The sequence below is a fragment of the Anopheles gambiae genome, chromosome 3 (genome assembly GCF_943734735.2).
Source record: "Anopheles gambiae chromosome 3, idAnoGambNW_F1_1, whole genome shotgun sequence".
Lineage (NCBI taxonomy): Eukaryota > Metazoa > Arthropoda > Insecta > Diptera > Culicidae > Anopheles > Anopheles gambiae.
Genome location: NC_064602.1, coordinates 59,446,151 through 59,466,245, shown reverse-complemented (window position 1 = coordinate 59,466,245; position 20,095 = coordinate 59,446,151). Strand labels below are relative to the sequence as shown.

Below are 20,095 nucleotides of genomic sequence, written 5' to 3'. Positions count from 1 at the left end.
CTTCATTAAAGTAGCAAACATAAAAATGCAACGAAGAATCATTCATTAATATTACATGCTGCTCTCCTTTTCCGGATAGTCATACTTTTAAGCCATCCTTCAGGGTCGGCGAGGAAACGTTATGAGTAATCGGCAGCTCTTTGAAATGATTTGCACAGCGGATTTTACGATTTCGAGTGATAGTGATATCGTACAAATATATGAAACCGTAAATCTTATGTAATACTTCTACAAATTGTATAGTAAAATGTATGAAAAATAATTAAAAATCTAAAAAACAACCATAAACAATGGCCACCTTTGCCTAAGCTTCGGATACCATATAACGATATGCTCGAGATCGATCGCAGGGCAAAATACTTATACTACACTAACGCGTCATCGCGCCTTTCCCTGTTGTCTTAGAGTGCATTTTTGTTATTTATTCTCTTGCTGATCATACTGCCCAGGGCAGTTTGCTGGACGCGGGCAGCATAAATGCCATGGCAGAAAAGCAGCATAAAGTTCGCCAACTTCTGCTGCCTCCTACCAATAACGGCAGAGAAGCGCAGCGCATGGTGTGTGGTGGCTTGGAGAGCGGAAAAACAAACAAAAGCAACAGAATTGAAGAAAATTTATGATATCAGTAACTGTAGATCTTCGTGTGAGCCGTTGCGCCGGAACGGTGGGGATGGATTCGGTTGTCAGTGATGGGGAATCTTGCCCTTGACTGACCAACACGTCCTCCCGATACGATTTCTTCCAACCGCTTTCCAACCGACCTATCCACGATCGCGCTGAAGATTCTTGCGAACGGATTGAAAAGTATATGCAGTATACATAAAAAGATTCAATTTGGTGCTAAGTACACATGTTTGCACATTTTGTTTTAAAATAAGAAAATCGAGCACACGCATGGGTACGTGAATCAACGACTTGGTCTTGTATTCACGCTTTTTCTCTCAGAACCTATCAATCCGTGTCGCTGATCTCTTCATGGTTGTTAAGAGTTGGGCGATCAAGGAGCCACCGGAACAGAAACTGTGCTCGAGCCCACGTTCTGCGGACACTGCGTTGAAGTAGTGAAGAAGAATGGCTTGTTTGCATTTTTGAGCACCGAATCAAGCCTGTTCTCCGTTCCTTCTTCTGCGGCGTTCTTGCGAAACCAGAAGCGGAGCAGATTTGGCTGAATAGCCGCATAAAGGATGGTCGTGTCGTGGATAATCTGCTAATGAGCTGAAAGTCCCCCACCGAAAGGTATACATTATAGAAGGGCGTTGATCGCATAAAACTGTGTGCGTTCTCATTTCGATTGCTATCCCTTGCGAAAGTATCGTACAATTGGGTTGATTTTGATGTTTTGCTGCAGTTCATGTCTCTGCCGTGTATGAACACATAATGATTAATTAACCATACGATAAACTACCACAATGCCGTGCACTATGATTTATTTGTTTGTTTAAAGCATAGCTTATCAATGCACAGAACATTCATACACTTACTTACTTCCTCAAGAGAGTTTAGTGGCGTTTTTCAGTATGTATGACTTTAGACCTTCAGATATATCGAGAGATAGTAAGTATCGCATTATTAAACAATCTTGCAACAACGAACAATGGTAATGCTCGGCTCGCTCAACTTTGAAACACATAACTATAAAATCTTCACGATCAACTTCAAATAATACACATCTAACATAAGCTTACCTTTTAAAGTAGTAGATTCAATGTATGTACGTTCATCATAGAACGTGGGTGTTTAAAGGCAGTCGATCTCGATTCAAATGTACGAGTAGCTAGACGACGATTGCTTCATCCTGTTCATTACACCACTCGCTACACAGTTGAGTGACTTTTCCGGAAACTAAACAAAAAAAGATAGAAAAACATCGCAAAATGAGACCAACCAGTTAAGTACATACACATGCGCAGCGTAAAAGGGGTGAAAAATTAGTCCAGCTCATTAGAACTGTAAATTTGTGCTCGTTAAATTTCCGTTTCGTCAAGTAGCTGAAACGCTTCGAACGTTGTTAGTGATTGCGAGTGGTTGGGCTGACGCAGTAATGTTATAGAAGAGCGTGGATGCTGACGCTGTGTTGCGCCCAGCCCAAATGTTTCACGTAGTCCCACCCAGTGCGCTTGCCGCGGGCGGGCGGGCGGCTCACAGCACAGCTTTTTCTCTTTTAATTTCACCGTTTCCACGACGTTTAGGCCGAAAAAATGGGGACTCAAACAATAACAAATAAACTTCCCTCAACAGTACCACCGTTTTTCGGTTCGCTTGCTCGGTTAACTGTGATGAATTTATTCGTCATGTTTAGTGAATCAACAATCGACTAGCTTCATTTTTCCTTGGACCTTGGTCGTAGTGCAATCTGACGATCACGATCGTTTTTCATCAACAGAAAACTGCGGCCACAGTTTTGATGCCACCAACCTTCTTGGCCTTTTTTTACAGGGCTGGCGACTCTTCCGGCACCCTATTGTGTGTGTGTGTGTGTCTTGGGGCTGGGTGTTGGTACGAAAATGGAATTTTCATTTTAAACTTTTCTCACATCTATTTTCTCTTCTCCGTGGTCTTCCAATCTTCTTGTGCGCCTTCTTTTTGCAGTGCATATTTTTCAACTGAGAATTACAATTTTCCTATATATTTTTTTTACAAACACATTCCTTTTGCTGAACGATTAATTCCCTCGACAGCAGGGAGAAGATTTTACGGGCATGATTTAAGCGTGCGACCAGACCAATGGTGCACATCTATTTTTAACAACGGGTTTGATTCGAATAACAGCCAACTGGTAGACTGTGGCCGTGGTCAACTCAATGATTATTTTTCAACGTTGATGCTCCCCAAAAGCTATGGTTTACTATTGCCCCGTAGCTAAGCAAGTGCTGGGGTTGGGGGAAGATAATTTGTCAATGTAAGCATAGATAATAAATATATATTAAAAAAATATGAAAAAATTCAAACCTAGGTTATTGGATTCTTACCAGGCAAAGCAGTGTAGAACGAATCGGAATTATCAATATTGTTGTTTCAAAGTTATTACATTGTATCAAGTTCCAAGCGATTACATCGAATGAATTTATAAAAAAAATCTATCATCAATATAAATCAATTTTAAGAGCAAAGGATATGCATCTTCTATAGCCACCAAACTTAAAATTATATCAGACAAAATAAATAAATTATTCTTTTCTCGTTGTCAAGAGTTGTAAATGCAGTAATAGACTTTTTGTACAACCTCATTAATAAACATTTTGTACAACGTAGAATTTAACTACGTCCGTTCTTTACATGAGTCACTAATCGACCATCCTATGGATGGATAACCGCCCCTAAAAACAGTAAAATGCACCATGAACCAAAAGTTTTCTCACAACTCATTGGTTCTTTTAACGTGTTAAGGCACAATGTTTGCCAATCAATCATTCAGTAGGCATCACAAGTTTGCAAACTAGCGCACGTTTCAAATTCGAATGTAAATATAAAGAATTTAAATTCACTACCAGTTGGAAATAAAAGCGTCGAAAAGCACAGACGCACAGTTGCAGAACCCAACCAAAAGAACATTTCGTGCGGTGTTTGTAGTGGATATTGATTGAGCACGATTGGAGAGGATTGAGTGAAAAACGAATTCAAACGTACCAATCATGCAAAAAAAAAAATCCAACAGAGGTGATGTCAACCTGGTTGCTTATAATTCCACATTTGCAAATCAATCGAAATCATTATCCGGTTGAAGGTGTGAGAAGAGGAATGATGATTAGAAATACCGCATTTCGTTGAAGCCATAAAAGACATGACCGTTTTATAGCTTCTTCATATTGGCGACAATCGTGATTTGTTCGATGCTGAAGAAAGGCATAACAAACAAAAGTAAAAAAGCCTAACACCCAATTTTCTGTCGCTGATAATTTGAAAGCATGGCGTTTCGAAACCACACAGCATGCACAACAAACATCTCTCTTTTGCATGATTCAGTGAACATTTTTATGCACCAAGTTTAGTGCCATGCTCTATTTCTTGCTTTATCCTAGGTTCATGGTTAAATTAGGGCTAGAGTGCACCGAACGGTGTACTCTTCTAGTCTGCAGTTTTCTGCAACTATCCGCAGAACTTCTACTCCAATCGCGTTTCTCGTTCTTATGGGTGCACAAAAGCTTCCTCCGGCACCCTTTCTTTTGAATATTCATGCTGATGTTGATTGCAATGCGGCGCAAAACCACCGCCCGTACATCGCTGCGGTCTGATCGAAAACCGTAAATTCATCATCATCATCCCCAGGAACACCCCGCAGGTTGCGCCAACAATATAGGAACATTTTCTGACACTCGAATTAGTTTTTTTGTTTTGTTTTCGGTGGTTTGACTCCACAATTCATTCTTTAGAAAGCACTGTTGTGAGAATGCAAAACAACCTCAGTTTTGAGCGTAGTACGTGTAGATAGAGAGAGCTTTTTCGTTAATTTTCCCCATGCCATCCAACACAAGGCATACATTTTCGATAGGTCCAACGGTCGCATGATATGGCCGGCTAGAGTTCAAAGAGCTCATTTGCATTTCAACACGAGGCGAATCACGGTGACAGAGGAGTGATTTGCATCCTGTTTGTTAAGTAAGAGTTAAAAACATGCTTTCACTTGCCAAACTACACCCCATCAGAGGAATGTTTTTTTCATCATATTTTCATTTTATTTTAGACACAATTAAATTTGATTTTTTTCTATGTATACACATTTTTCTGTCTTTAAGCTTTGCATTTTTAAAAAAGATTTTTTCTTGAAATATTAATCAATGGATTTGTACTGTAATAACTATTCCACGCTCGGTCTAAGGGTTCCTTTTGTAACATTGGTAAAGCGTTGAAAAACCGTCAGCTATATAGAGCCGGTAGCAAGATTGCTAATGAGCATAGAATATTTCAGTAGAATAAACCAGTCTGCTGCAGAACCTGCCATAGCGAGACGCTTTTAGCCTTTCTATAAGAGAACATTGGAAGTAGTTCAGCATTTACGTAGCTGTATCGGCCTATGAATTAAAGATGCTATCCAGAATGGACTTGGATCATAAAGCTATTTACGAAATACCATTCAATAAATCGATAAAAGTTCGCGCGTATAAAGCATCCCCCGACATCTTTCCAAGTGGTTTGCGGTTATTGGTTTTTCGTTGCTTCTGCTGATCGAGAAATAGCGCTCTGTTCGATCCGGGTAGAAGACGTACGGGTGTCTTTAGAACTCGCCTAAAGAAGCTAGTAGCGTCCGTCCAAACACACATACTTCGGGTTTGATTTCCGGTGCAGCTTTGTGCGCGGATGTAGCATAAACTCTTCCTTCGCAAAAGTACACAGCAAAGGTTTTTTCACTAGATGCACACACACGCACATTCGTTCGTTCGCCCGTTTGGGGAAAATAGCTCGGAAAATCCCACCCCACCAATATCACTCACGGGTACGCCGCTGCCGGACGCTGTTGTTTTGCATTGCTTCAGAGTGTGTTTTTGCTTTGTTGACATTACGCCGAAGCGAACACGACTACATACGCAGTGGCATTTTCTTTTAGGTGTTTCTTTTCTATCGCACACACTAACCGGTTGCCCATGGGCGTGTACCCATCTCGCTCGCACTCACGTCCCACGCGGGCCACTTGGGAGCCATTATTCTTTCTTTAGGAGAGAGAGCTAAAGCAACCATCATTTTATTCACTTGCTCATTTCGCTTGCTTGGATCTTGGATTTTGGTTTTTATTCTTCTGTTTCGTTATATACTCCCACAAAGGTTGTGATGAGACGTGCCCACACTAGCTTTTCCGTTTCACAGAATTAGTTTTCACAGATCAAAAATGTAAAATAGAAAATTCTACCACCCGTCACTCACCTACAACATCACGCGCGTTCTTTTCGCTCGATTGTGGCTTTCGTATGCCGTACACACACCGATCAGCGCACTCTCAAACATTCTCGAACTGCTAACAATTTACGTTCAATCGCCCTGGTTTCACCTGGCACTAATATTCACTGACAACGCAAAACGCGAAACGAATGGTTGGTTCTATGCCGCACTTGCACTGCACTGTGAAACGAAGTTCGGAAAAGATTCGAAACACCACACCTGGAGAAACACACTTTTTCACTTCATTTGTTCAGAAGTTGGGCACCATGAACTCGAGCGCAGCACCGTCACTCTGCACGCGACCGAAGTTGAGATTGAAGTGCGAGAGTGAAGAAAAAGTGCGTGAGCATGAGCGTGTTTTGCGTTGGTGTGCGTGTCGTCGGGCGCGCGTTGAATGAGTGAAACAAAGCATGTGCAAGAGAAAACGAGAACGAAGCGCAGTTTCGAGACGAGCGCGAGAGCTAAATGAGAGAGAGAAAAGAAGAGCAAAACCGTACTGTTGAACAAGGTTGTGTGCGTTTCAGCAGGTATAAGCGCTGGCCGTAGGCAGGGCTGGTGAAACATTTCGTTGCAATATAGGGTGTAAACATTTTGAGAAATTAGAAAAGCGACGATTTATTCTTCATTAAACATTTTTGATTATTTTTCTTTCTTTTTTACTACATGTTATATTTTAAAGTGTGTTTGAAGTGAAAAAATATTTAAAATCCCTTGCCTCGTAAACCCTGTTTAATATGTGCATGTGCATTCTCAATTTGTTTAGTAAAACAATGTATTGTCCATCCTTCTTCCTCGAACGTAGTCCGCCTACCCGATCCATCTGTTGTCTTTTTACTTATGTGCATCTACTGCATCTAAGGGGGATGAAATCAATAAACGAAATCGGAACGCATGCCATGGGCATTTGTAATTTGAAAATTCAAATAAATCACAATAATACATGGTGGACATTTTCGCTGATAAAACTTATTACACACAGTTATCCAATCAAATTATTACACAAGTAAATGATGAACATGTATAATAACAATATCTAGAGACACATACACTTAAAAGGCTATGTTTCATTTGTGAACTTAACGTACATATCGTCCATGTGGAGCATTGATGAATGGTTATTTGCTAGGTTTAGTTATTTTATATCTTCTTCGACACGCATATCCGTCAAGTGCACTGGGGTACCTATCGTTGATTAAAAACTATGTGTACGTGCAAACAGACGATCCCTCCATTGCCATTTTGAAAACAACCCCAAGTACAATGATCTTCATAAGTTTGCGGTGTCCTGCAACGGTCCTCTACTCTGAACGTTTGCTCAACCATCAACGGATCTAATGCGCTAGCTGTTGCGGCTAGCCAAACATACAAGAATCGCAACAACTTTCCTTTAAAGAGAAATAATTTTCGCTGCATGCACACCGTCGTGCACGGCGCAGCGTACAAATAGAGAAGATGCCCTGCCCGACTGGTTAAAGCATTTCGCAGCCATGTGATGCATTGCTCCGGCTGTCTGGCTCGGGTGTTTCCATCCTTTTAGTAGATAAATAGTGGTACCTTATGGTACCTGGAAACTGGGAAAGATAAAGTTGGTAGCGCAAGAAATGTTGCAGTTATGTGATGATGCAAGTGAGTAAACGGAAAGAGGAGTGGATGGCCAGACATAGAGGACACGCAGAGGGAAGGAATTTTGCACTTTATAAGGCACCGAAACAGTGAAGGTGAGTGATGGTCATTTGCTATACATTCATGGTGCTATTAATATGAAACATAACGGCAGTAAGTATGTTGAATGGTATATACTCCCACATATGAACATTCAAATGAACCTATACTTTAGTTGTTTTATGTTCCACAAATAATCTTGATGTGTATATTTAGGATCAACCAGCGTCTTTATCTCTAAACAGTCGAACAATATTTAGCCTTCGTTGCACTATCAAATCTTTGTTGAAAAGGACAAACTCGACATTAGTGTTTGTGTATCCTTCCAGGCCGCATACTCCGAGAGTTGCATACAAAACTGCATGTTTATGGTGTGTACGCCTCCATGTTTATAGTTACTTTATCTTAGCCATTTTCTGTTTATGGTGGCAATAAATGTGGAAAAAATGATCTGTATTCAATCGTCTATTTTGTTTCAATAGGGACACCCTATAGAAGTATGTATGCTTGAGACCGTCTTTACTATTCGAAGGTCAGAGCGCATGGGGAACCTGCTATCTGTCTTTTTTTCTTCCAAAAGGGAAAAAATATGTTTTCTACAAAGCTGATATATTTTCTTCACAAGTGATGTTGTAATATGGTTTCGAGTTTGCTTTAGAATTTTTCTGTAGACGCTACAGCGTGTTCCATCGTTACAGTTACATGTAAATTTTATTAGATCTAGCGTCAATCTCAGATATTGAGCTAACAAAGTAAAAGAAAACCAGTGTTTGAACATTAGCATACCCCAAACACTGCGAGCCTTTGCAGCAGCTTCATGTTTTTCATATCTTCGTTTGTCATCGTTCGTTATGGCACACACATTCGTACGGGACCTTGTACCGGAGACATCGCTCACTTCCAGATTCATTTGCAGGGAACAGCAGGCAACCCGCAAACGGGCATGTGACCTGCCAGGAAGAAGACGAGGTTTATAGAAACCCCGAAAAAAACGTAACCAGAGAGAACAAGGAAAAAGAATCGAAGAAACAAGTCGAAATCATGATAAACCATAATATATGACCCTACTGATCGATTGGACTGATCGAAGATGGATCGGAATGGAATGAGTCCACGAATCGCTCATGAAAGCGAAGAAGGCAAAGGCGAAGAAAACCACCACAATAAAGTGGAGGAAGAAAATCATGTTCGAAATTAAACAAACAAAACGCAATACAATCTCCAATTCCATTCCTCAGACACGGGTCTGCGTGTGTGTTGTACTGCCTGCGCGAGAAGGTGATGCGTGTTATGGTAGTTAAATCGTTTTATTTTTCTTCTCTTCTACATTCGAGCCTGGGTTTGTCTCGTTAGCAGATATGATGTCCAAAGCGGACAACTTGCTGGTCCTATCCACCAAAGAGCCTTTTGAATGAACCTCGACGTTAACACGATCGTTGTGTGTTTTAAGATATTCAAGTTCGGTTCAACTATTAACTCATTCTGGAAGTTTATGTTGAAATTATGATAAGTTTTTAAATGTTATTTTCAATTAGCGCCGTATTGTCTTGTTGAGCAATGTTTTCAAACACCTTGTGTGATAAACATTTAATAGTCTTTAATTTACAGCAGTGTATATGCAACACAATGTGTTTGATGAGCTAGTGTGCTAGGAAAGTCAGAATTACCGATGATAATTAATATCCGGCCTTTGCAAGGTAAATTGAAAATTAACCCAAAAGCCAAATTCCTCCTCCGGGTGGCGATGGCTGCCACACTTTGGCTTGTTAGCAATTGAGGTGTCTCGACATACCTAGAACCACGAATCGACATGTTCGCAATGGGTACAGCGATGGGTGGGCATATCGTGTGTAGGGTAGAAAGAGAACCACCTATGCAAGAACAACGGCCGAGAAGAAATCGAACGAACTAATCTCCATAAATAAAATGTCTTAACAAGATGAATTTTAAATGTTTTGATGCGGAAAACCAACAAGAATGGATGTGAAAGAAGCATACAAAATCGAAAACAGTGCAGTGTGTACTGGTTGATGGTAGAGAAGGCTCGAGTAAAAAAACACACATACGAGAATGGTAATCAGCAGCCAGCGAAGGTGTAGGAAGGCAGTCCAAACCTCGATCTCATCGCACTCACACAACGCAACAGCGATGGTTCCGGAGCACCAGCAGAGCCAATAGAGGCAAGCCTGCAGAAGGCTACCGTCGAGGTAAACGGGTAGTGAGGTGAAAGAACACCAAACCATGTCTTGTTGAAACGGTGTGAAGCAAACGAGATGTGTTCGATTGATGTTTAAAATATCTCAAGGTGTGTGGGGCATAAACATAAGCATAATCAGCCTCTCATGTCTTTGGTTCAGCCGTGGATGTTGGGGCAGGTGGCGAGCGTGAATGTTTCCTGTCTCATGCGCAGCGCGCCACATGCGGTGGAGACCCTAGGTATTAGCAGATTAGCACAGGGTTCGAGGAACCGGCACTACGATGCGCAACGGTCGACTTATCCTTCCATCTCAACGTCGTATGCGAGGGAGACTGTAGGGTCGCTTGGAAAGACGTTAGATATGTTAGAGAGTGTGCTAGAAAATTGCCGGAGATTAGCTTATGTGGAACTAGGCTTCAATTTCTATAATTGAATCTCGCTCAGCAGTGAGCAGTGAGTCTAGTCGCCTCGCCAGGTGGCTCTGATTTTATCTCTCACACATCCTCTATCTTCGCTTTATTGAAAATGTACGTATTGTACGTCCTTTGCAAAGAGGTTAAATTTCACAAACCATGGTCTTCCAGCGATCGATCAAATAGATGGATGCTGGCTAGGCGTCAAGGTTCGAAGGTTACGTGCATGTTTGAATTCGTGAGTTTCTGAATCATGGTCTTTAGCACAAACGACAACAGCTCGAACCATTGACCGTAAGGTACGAGTCATGAGGAAATAATATGTCTGAATGGTATGTTGCGAAATGGTAAAATACATTTAATTTATATCCATATCTAATTGGCGAAAGATTTGCTTTACCTAAAATCACTTTAATACTAATCCAGATCATCTCCAGAAGCACCAAACTGTTGTAATGAAATGATAGTAAAGAACCAGATTAAATATTTCGCTGAAAGGAGTGAAAGGAAAGTATTGTTTCGAAAGCTATCAATTTCTCCGCAACTTTCTTCTGAGGGATCAAAACACTGTGTCAGATTTTTTTTAAACGAAAAATGGCCGCACTCATAACAACTACCGAAAACACACCATCGCCATTGGTAGGCATATGCGTGTAAAGGATTCAGTGCGGGTCCCATCAATCATTGCGCCCAATCTCGGCAGGATCTCTTCGGGGTGGTTTCGGTGGGCTGACAAGTTCGGAATGGTTTCGCGATGTGTGTGTGAGGTGCTTCTGACAGGGCGAAGTTGGTTCGTTTGGAAGTTGGTACGCTGGTACGGCGGCAATACGTGGCAATGTGCGGTGTTGTTTGGTGTACGGAAGGATTTTTGTTTGATTTGACTTAGCAGGGTGTTCGGTATGGGGCAATTTATTTCGATCTCACCCGAATCCCGGAGCGGTTCACCTAGCGTCGTGTGCAATCGACAAGCTTAGATCAAACACACCGAAAGCTGAACACTAGCCCACGCTATGCTTAAGGTACGATTATTTCTCTGTGCTTTGGACGCATAGTTTCGTGGGAGGAAAATATAGCAGTCGAAACAGGTAACTTCAGTTGATTTTTTTATATACTGAATGTCTGTTGACTTTAGCAGGTAGCTTTATTTGCAGACAAAATTGTTTATTGTACTATAACTCGCCATTATGATAATGTTATGAATGATAACAATTAAAAAACATTAATTTTATTTCTTATCCTCCACGAATTCTAATGTTTCCGAATTTGCAATGTGGAATAGACAGGCGAGTATAAATCATAAAATACTGTAATTTACTAATTTTTGGTAAGGAGGCAGCAAGAACAAATTATGAAGCTTTGGTCACAAGCACACAGTATGTAGTTCGAGCTCATTGACACAATGATGTTTAGCTGAATTCCCGCGGTTTGCTGATAACAGCATTGACAACTCGTCTATCGCTACGTAAGCATGTCATCGAGTAGCGCGACCAGTGAGGGTACTGGTGGAATGGAAGGTAATGTGTGACGATACTAGCTAGAGCCGACTGTATGCCTCCCGATAACGCTTTGATTAATAGCAGAATAATCAGTAGCAAGTCCCGCCTGGTGCTACTCAATTAAGCGAAGCCTCCGTGCAACCGATTGGGCATCAGTATATCGTCAGCTCGTTATCTCTCGACTAAGGAATCGATTGGGTGTGTGTGGTGTCTGTGTCGACTTGTGAAGTAGATGTGGCTGGTTCAGCTCTGCTGCTCTGCTAGCGTATATGTAGTGCAGTGTTTGGTTGTTTATTTATTTCTTTACACAATCTGCTGAATGGAGTTACGGAGTTTTTGAAATGCAGCGTTGAAGCGATAATGATTTGAGTTATTGCTATGAACGGATATGAAGCAGCATACTCGTTCAGCCGATGATCGTGAGCCAGGGAATGAAATTGATGAATTAAGAGCAATGATATTACCGGGTATCGATAGCATAGCCTCGGAGCTATGCGTTCAGACCACTCAAAATTACATTCTTGATGAAGCCGTTACCAATTGATGGATTACTATTGGTGATAATATCGTTGCTACCAGCATCTAAGGCCTTTATTACTAGTGAGTTTTGCATTATACTATGCAATATTATAACCAGCTCTATGAAAATTATCTTTTTACTTGTCTGCTAAATTTAAACAATCTTTTTCGATCGATGGGGACCCTGTTTAATTTGCTTTAAATACGAAAGCGTGTGTAAACATGGCATGGGAACCAAATAATTAACGGTAGCGACACGATCGCGAGACCCAGAATGAAATTGAACGTGAAAGAATGGATGCATAATTTAAAACACAAACAACTCTACTTCCAGCAGAAATGCCGTAATGACGAGGGTAGGCGGCGTAAGCAAAACCACGCTCGAGCGAAGAAAACTATTAAAGAGCTGTTCTATAAATCATCTGCAACAAACTGTGTGACGATACGTATTACATCCAAGCGCAGTATGCATAAATATTGTTCTTCTTTGTGCTTGTTATGGCCCTGTACATGGCCGGGTGTCTGAGGATTCACCGAGCGATGCGTTTCGCTTGCGTTTGAAAGTTTTCCCCGGGAGCAGAACCTGGGAGCATGTACGGCTATTTATAAACAACGCAGCACAGTGGCAGACGTGTTAATCAGGTATGTGGAAAATAGCGGAAGTAGTAATCAACCCAGTTAATTAAACTTGGTGCGCTTTCCTACACACCAACGGGGGGCACTGGTAGTCAAACTATGATGACGAACGCTTCACCAACTGTTTGTGTTCGCTCGAGTTGTTCGTCTCCATGGAGAAGCGTGAAGAAGCAAAGGAAAGGATTAAAATGGGAAATCTGCTTAATCACAGGAAGCGTAGAACGGGGAAGTGGATGGAGTTTATGCTGCTACTGCTGCACGACTGGCTAACGATCCAGTAAACACCGATCGACCAATCGGTAATTAAGGCCATCGATTGCTGATGTGTTTGCGGAAATGAGCGATTTTTTTGGTTTAGGCAGTACACTGCTGAATAAATGTACCCATGCTAATCTGTTAGTTTTCCCAGTCACTATGCTTGGAACGTATCAGCGAATGGCACTGTTGGAACATTCGTTTATGTAGAAAGAAAAATCACTGAAATGAAAATGCTCAATTAACTTTATGACTGTATAAATTGGTCGCGTAAAAGATTAAATTGAATTGTGCATAGTAATTTTACTGTTTGTTGATAATTGAAATATTAAAAATGATGGTTTTATGATTAGATGATTTGTTCTATCACAGTGTTTAAATAATCTACATGAGGCAAACGATTGTAATCCATACAAATCAATATTTATATGTTTAGACATAAAAATACGTACGCCTGTAAAAGGAGCTTGGTAGAAAATTGACGATCGCATAAAATGTCACCAACAGCAACGGCATGACTGATGACAGATTTGCAAAAGCCGAATCATTCACAACATGGTTGAGCCAGCCGTCGTCGAGCTCGAATCGTGCAGGTCTACCCAACTGAACTGCTCAACACCACACGTACGCATTCCAATTATGTTTCTATCACCGTCGAAGCGTCTGTCAGAGAAAGTGAACCCAATACGGCGGGTTATGGTGAAGTTTTCCGACGAAGAAGTACGGGATATGGTTTTAGTGACATGGCTCGGACAGGAACACGTGGTTTCAGAGGACATTTTTCATAAATATTTATAGATCGCAATATTTCAATCCAGGCGATGCTGCTGTAGAAAAACACGCCGAGAAAGTGCGTACGTTTGCTGGGGAAGCGGGTGTTGTGTCCTTGCTAGGACTGATTTCCTCATTTGGGTTCTAACCGTTGTATGTCTTTTTTATTTTGTTTGGTAAGCTACATATACCTAACAAACGTCACGATTGTAGAAAGGGAGTAGATATTTCCGAGGACGTACCATGCGTAACTTCATTTACTGTGTGTATATTTTCCAAGATTTTGTTCAACCCTGCCAAATACACCCTATTCAAAGCATCGTCTCTTGCCTACGTCACACTGGAAAAGCGTATACGTTGACGGTTGGTTGAGGGTAAAAGTTAGACGGGTTCGTGGTGCAAGTGTAGGAAAAAAATGAATATTTATGAGACAGTGATGACGATCCGCTATAATGGCGTGTATACGCAAGGATCTTTGTAAAGGATCTGGCTGGGATGCTGCGTAGGAGAAAGTTGAATTAGAAAAATACCATCAACGACGGAAAAGGTGCAACGAAGCAAAGAAAGAAGAATTATATGTAGATTCTCACAGTACAGTTGAGGATAATTGTGCAATCAAAACAAACGAATATACATTTGCATTTTCTTACACTTTGTATCTTTTAAATGGTCAATAATGCTTGTTCATAGAATATACGGTAGAATATGAGGCATCAAATTATAGGTAGCATGTCAAATTAAAAGCATGGTTTTAATTATTATCATCCAAAATTTTACCGGGTAATAACTGACTCTACACGAGATTCAGAGTAGATCGTAAAGTATTGCATTTGAGTAGATCGTAAGGAAGTTTTTGATTTATTGTAGTGTTGTGTACTCTCTACAATTAAATGCATAGTATGTTACAGCAAAACCTCGACTAGTTCAACCAGGAGCTGTTTGTTTTTATTACGATTTTCTGACCTTACAGAAATATATAAACAGTCAAAAATAAACGAAATTGTTGTGCCTAAAACCAAAAGTAGATGGTGATAATCCGAAATAAAAATGTGCGACTGTCACAATCAAGACTATGTCAAACGGTATGAATTGTTTGGCTTCTGCTCGACACTCATCCCTATTGATTGGAGGTACCTTATCAACAAGGTCTAGCGGATGGGGTCATCGAAGCTGTAAGAAAATAAAAGATTATACATGAGACGTATCATTTTATACAGTGATGCTTGCTACTGAACACCCAAGATGCTGAGTACGCCAAGGACACACGAAACACTCATCCGTAGTGTTCAATTACGCGCCTTAAGAAGACATATTGTCATTTTTTATTAGACGACGATGCAAATGAAGGTGAATAATGATGTTGGTAATGTCTTGCTGCTTTTTTTTAGAAGTGCGCATCTCGAAATATTATGCCATCGATAGTGTTTACATTTGAAAATTATTGTTTTTATGAGTTTTATTATTTTCTTTACGACGTTGTTGAATTTTCTAATAACGTTGAAACGTGCGGTCATCCAGTTGGTATGGTACATACATATGTTGAAAACTGTCAGTCGAAATGTCAGTCTGGATAATGCATTGAATAAAATAAAATCTACACAACATAAAACTCACGTTCGCCAGACATGAAGCACTGTTTTCAATAAATATCGCACTTAATTGAACATCAAAAGTGACAGTGATATGATTCTGAAGGAAATATTAATTAATAAAATGCCACAACGTGATGTCAGCCAATTGCGTTGAACCTAGCCCAAGGGATTTGTGTTGTTAGAATTACTGATAAAACCATTCATTCTTTGCCATTTGCTACCGAAGCGCCGGGAGAACGTTGCGATGCAATGAATGTTGAAAGGCTGTGATTGTATAGGCTGGATTGTTTATAATTTCATATCGTGACTCATAAAACCAACCACGCCATCAAGGGATGGCGTTGATGGTTTGGCGGTGACCTGATTTAGCAATGGTTCCAGGATGACAGGCTGGCGCGAGTCCGTTCATTGGCCGGGTTGCTCTTGCGGAGTGCATGAAATGGTAACAGAAGCAACGGACAGGATACGCAGCAAAAGTAGAGTTGCATAAATTGGAGGTAGTACGGGATGTTGTGGAACGTTGCTATTGCAGTATTTCTTGCTCGATTGCATTTTTTTTTTGAAGTTGCTGGTGGTTAGCAGATTTAACAAGCACATTCTCCAGTACTGCACTTAACAAGCCTCGGTCCGGGCTAATCAAGTTGCTACTTCTGAAGCTGCTTGATTGTATGAATACGGACAGCAATTTCGCATTCAACGCATATGATAATTGGTGGGTCGGACATGAACCTTTCAACGATTTGCCAACATGGGTGGTCAGTCAATCGATGGAAATTTGGATGAGCTAAATATATTGCGTATGATGATTATTCTTTTTGTTTGTAGTTAATGAAATAAAAATAAAACATGGTCACGTTTTACAAATAGCAAAGTTTTGTTTGAAATAGCTTAATTAAGTATGTTACCTAATGTGTCAACTATTCAAAGCAATTAATTACTTGTTTACATTAATTTCAGTCATATCATATAGAACAAAGGATCTACAAATATGACTGAAAGTTTAACTAATTAAAAAGTTTATCAAAGTAAGTTATTTGTGAAATGGTATCATAATAAATGACTGATTTTCTATTTATTTGGCAAAGTGTTTGATCTTACACATGGAAATGTTTTTTTCATACAATTCATGTGATTGAAAATAAACAATAAACGTTACACTAAACATTCGTATGTACTAGTAAACAATAAATGTTGCAATAAACATTCCTACCAGCATTAATGTTACAAAGAAAAATCGATGTAGTAAACGAGTTCTACAAATTTCTGACCTCATGTGAAATAATTTTACACAGTACGGTTCACATTTACTGCTCACTTACTGCAAACCAGCTCCAGATGGTACCATACTGCTTCGTAAGCAGGATTGTGTCGTGCCTGCCACTGATGATGATAAATTACATTTAATTTCGATCAGCACTAGATTTTGCCTAGTTCCTAGCAGTTCGTTACCTAGCAAATATATAACAGCGACATGAAGCAGCAGTATGTGTAAGAAGTTTGATCTGACAAACGGCAGCCAAGAAGATTGAGTATGTTAATCTATAGTCACGACTATGTACCGAGCTAGAGTACGGGAGAAGTTTGGGACCCGGAAATTTCAATAGCAAATTATTCCATGTCGAGGGAGACTTGAGGTCTTTCCGCTTTGCATGGAAGCATGATTGCATTTCGGACTACAAATGGAAGGGGTTCTTGGTTAGAGCCATTTGAAGCGAAACGTTTCCATCCTGCTATCAGGTGATCAATCAATTAAATTCAATTACTTTCTGACACTTTTCCAGCACCACTTTCATTTCATTGCAAAGGCTCTCTATACATCTACAGTGGGTAAGGTTGTAGAACCGATCGGATTCTGCCTAGATCAAACTATACTTATGAATTCCAGAATGGATTGCAATTAGGAAGAAATAAATTGAGCCAACGGATGTTCCACTCTTTCTTCGCCAGCAAATATTGTTTAAGCTTCTTTTTATCTTGTTTAATTATAGTAGACTTATTGTATATAAGGCGGAGGCGTAATTCACAATCAACGATCAGAAGCTGTTATTGTACTTAAATGGTGGTACAGATTTTTCTTTTGAGAATTTACTTCAAAAACGAGTTCTAGAACTATGTAAATGTCTAATTAGTCAACAAATAACAGTTCGTTATTTCATGATACTATGTATAAGTGTTTGATTGCAGAGAGAGAGTTTGATTACAGAAAATTGTACATATATTTTGTAAATAGTGCACATTATAAATGTAATGTATTTTACATGTATTTAATCGATTTGAGTTCCATTTCAATTGTTATGTTATGGTTGAAAAATGAAAGTTCGAATATTTACATCGTATGGCTTAATATGAAGATTTTAAAGATGTAATATCTACTGAATCGGACTACATGCACTTTCATTCTGCTCGACAGCCTACATCCTCAGCGTAAAGAGAAAATATAGTCATCGTGTTATGCATCATTTTTTCTACTTGGCATAATACGATTCTTTTTTGTGTAGCCATTTTTGATGTTGTACGTTTAACGCACTATGCACAAGTGCATGGATAATGAGACATGTGGTGCTACCGCTGAGTCGATACTTGTTTTTTGCTCGTTGCATAAAGACTGACTAACTCTTAACGGAGCATTTCCCGTCGATCTTGTTGGCCTTTCTCTTAGCGTTGTGCTGTTCGGCACAACGCACTTGACCAACTGAGTAGAAAGAGCCAACGAGATGGATGTTGTACGTTGTACCGAATAAATCAGCCCTACCCGAGCATCATGGAAGGTACTACAAGAGATGCCGATGACGTTGAGCGTAGCTGCTCATTTAAATAAGGGATAATTAAATATTTCTTGCTAAACGGTGGCGTTCGCTCTTCACATGCAATCAACGTACGTTGTTTGCAGAACTTGTCTACGGTCGAGACGTCGTCCTGGTTGACGATATAAAAGGCACGAGGTGGTCGGCACAATTATTTGTCGCTTTTATTCTTGAGCAACTTGTAGTCAATGAACAGTTAAGACTTGGTTAACTACGTAAATGGCCTCAATAAAAGGTTTTCATTGAAAAGCTGGTTACAGTATAGAGTAGTTTGCGTCATCGTGGAAAATGTGAGACAGGAATCAAGCATATTTGTCCATTTTTTCGTCATTATATCCAGTTGTAAAAATGATGTAGAAATAATATAAGGGTAAAAAACGTACAAACAATTAACAATTAAGTAAATAATTTTATTTCAATGCTATATTTTAAATGTTATATTTTCATCAATGTTTTAAAATAATGCTGCATTCCATTGAGAATGAAGGACGATTGAATGTATCTTTTTTGTTGAGATACGCTTATGATAAATTGAGTAAATAGGACACATAGTTATTATTAAAAATGCAGAAGTCTTACTGTAAACTCCTGAAGCCTGCATGACGTACTAACACGTGTAGATGCATATATGAGCCACAATCAAAAAGGGGCAAGTGGTTGAATACGCATGAAGAGTAATTTGCAAGTACGTGTGAATGAATTCGTTTAGTTTTAAATTTCACTAAATGGCACCAAACACACGAAACACAATTTTCCAGTGTGGTGATGTCTCGTGACGCATTTTAAGCGCATAGAGTTTAAAAAATATGTACATGTATGTAATCTTTTTATGCTTCATTTTGGAGCTATATTAAGAAAACAAGTTGTTATAAAATGCACTATCCAATGCACTGAAAATCACAAGAACTACTTATATACAAGTAGAACGGTATCATATAGTTTAGCTTGTATTTAATAATTCATTTTATCATAAAGATGATTGATGACTATGGTTTATATCGCAAAACCCATGCAAATGGTTCTCCGTATAATATATGCACGCAGAAAGTTTATTCTATATTTGCTACCCACATAATTTACTGTAATAAATCCTGCGGCTATCAAATAAAACGTTTTGTTACTCCTATAGAGTCACTTGCTATGGTATCTTTCCGTCTAATGGTATGTAAATCTTCTGAATGTTTGATCTTTGAGAGTCTATAATGCACACTATATCCCAAGTTTGGTATATCTTTATGTGTGTCTAGCATAGTATCAAAAGCATAGAGGGATTCAATCGTTTAAGATAAAATGATTTAAGTGAGTTTTGTCGCCCAGTCGATCGGTGACACTAATCCAATAATGTCTCTATCAGGTGTCGTCAGCATCGTGCATTATTCATTCCATCCATGTGACTGGCGACGATTTGAAACGAGCTTGACTTAAGCTTGCACAACAAAATGAAAACAAAAAGATAACATGGAAAACGGCTTTTGATTCAAACAGGTTTGAGGTTTCTCATGGAGGATCATAAATTATGGCGTTTGGACATCCAGTGAGACGCGTTAATAGGGGCGAAAGTTGAATAAGCATGCCAACAAAGCAGCCAAACCTACAAATAAGTTCGCCGCGCAAACATAGCAACTTAAAATTTGTCTCGCAAATGATTCCCAAACCACCGATAAAGGTTTTAGATTCAGACTGCATAAATAGTCAAAAAGGGCACGGTATTTATTTTTGTATTGTATTGTACTAAGATGGTTTTGAAACAATGTGATATAGATGCTACTGTTAACAATAAATAGAAGGAATGGTGTAAACTAGCCTGGTTTTAAATTAACATATTGCCATTACAACACATTAATGCAAACAAACCAAGAAAGTATTAGCTAGACTACAT

General features: G+C 39.6%; 1 protein-coding gene across 3 annotated transcripts in view; it reads right to left on the bottom strand.

Annotated features, from left to right (window-relative positions):
• The window catches only part of LOC1272596 (frizzled-2), a 64,037-nt gene that overhangs the window by 30,550 nt on the left and 13,392 nt on the right, over positions 1–20,095 (bottom strand). The window contains exons 2-3 of one of the 3 annotated variants that reach the window (XM_061662634.1): positions 5,069–6,332; positions 1,686–1,842 (exon numbers count right to left, since the gene is read on the bottom strand). The gene's annotated coding sequence lies outside the window, so the exon portion shown is untranslated. The remainder of the gene's footprint in view (positions 1–1,685; positions 1,843–5,068; positions 6,333–20,095) is intronic. The other 2 variants (XM_061662633.1, XM_061662635.1) reach the window with 2 other exon arrangements.